This window comes from Benincasa hispida, chromosome 6, assembly GCF_027475165.1.
Source record: "Benincasa hispida cultivar pf3 chromosome 6, pf3_genome.v1.1, whole genome shotgun sequence".
Taxonomy (NCBI): Eukaryota; Viridiplantae; Streptophyta; class Magnoliopsida; order Cucurbitales; family Cucurbitaceae; genus Benincasa; species Benincasa hispida.
In genome coordinates, this window is record NC_143483.1 from 51,151,386 (window position 1) to 51,152,326 (window position 941).

Here is a 941-nt window from a genome sequence, read left to right on the forward strand (position 1 = left end):
TTCCTTTTCTTTCCTTCTTTCTTTTTTTTTTTCTTTTTCCTTTTTCCTTTACTTTTTCTTTTTTCTTCTTCTTTTTTTTCTTTTTTTTTTGGTTCGCTTTTTATCTTTGTTAAGATCCTTGAGTTAAATACCAAACGTAAGAGGGAGAGTTTAAGTGTATAAATATAAATCAATTGTAACTCTAACTTTTCAAGTGGATCAAATTACACTTCAAACTTAGATTAGTCTTACAAGTCTAATAAATTAGTACTTTAAGTATGTTGGAAATGACTTTTTAGGCTTAGGTCCATAGGAAAAGTTAAGGAGAGCAGGAAGTTTTGACCCACATGGATAGATTTACAATTGCCTAGAGGGTATAAATACCAAGGCATTTTAGATAAGAATTTAAAGTGTGTTGGTGGGTTTAGGTTTGGGAAATCATGCTTGTGTAGAAAGAATTAATTTTTATTACTTATTTATTTAATTATTTTTTTTAAATAAAATCATTTTATTAATATTTTTGTTGACCATTTGTTTCTGTCCGTTTTACAATGTTCATATGATCGTTTTGTTTTGTCTGTTTCTGAACATTGTACCAACATTCACATGACCGTTCGAGTCTTCTAATCGATCATGTCCTTCTCTCCTCTGCTATTTAACACATATCAGACTTGAGAGAGGAAACACGACAACTGTGAATTTCTTTCTTGTACTTTCTTGTACTTTCTTCTACTGTTTTTTGTTCTAAGCAACTTTCTCATCAATTCTAGTCCATTTTTTCGGCGAGTGCATTTTTGAATTTAGAGGCTGCGTTAACCTTAGGGAGCAACCAGCATAGCGATTAGTGCCAAGGTCACGTTGTAATTGCTTTTAGGGTAGTGGTTTCTCCACGACGCAATAACCTATTGTGACATCAATAAGGTATTAATTCTTTGACACATATTCCCCTATAACAAAAATAG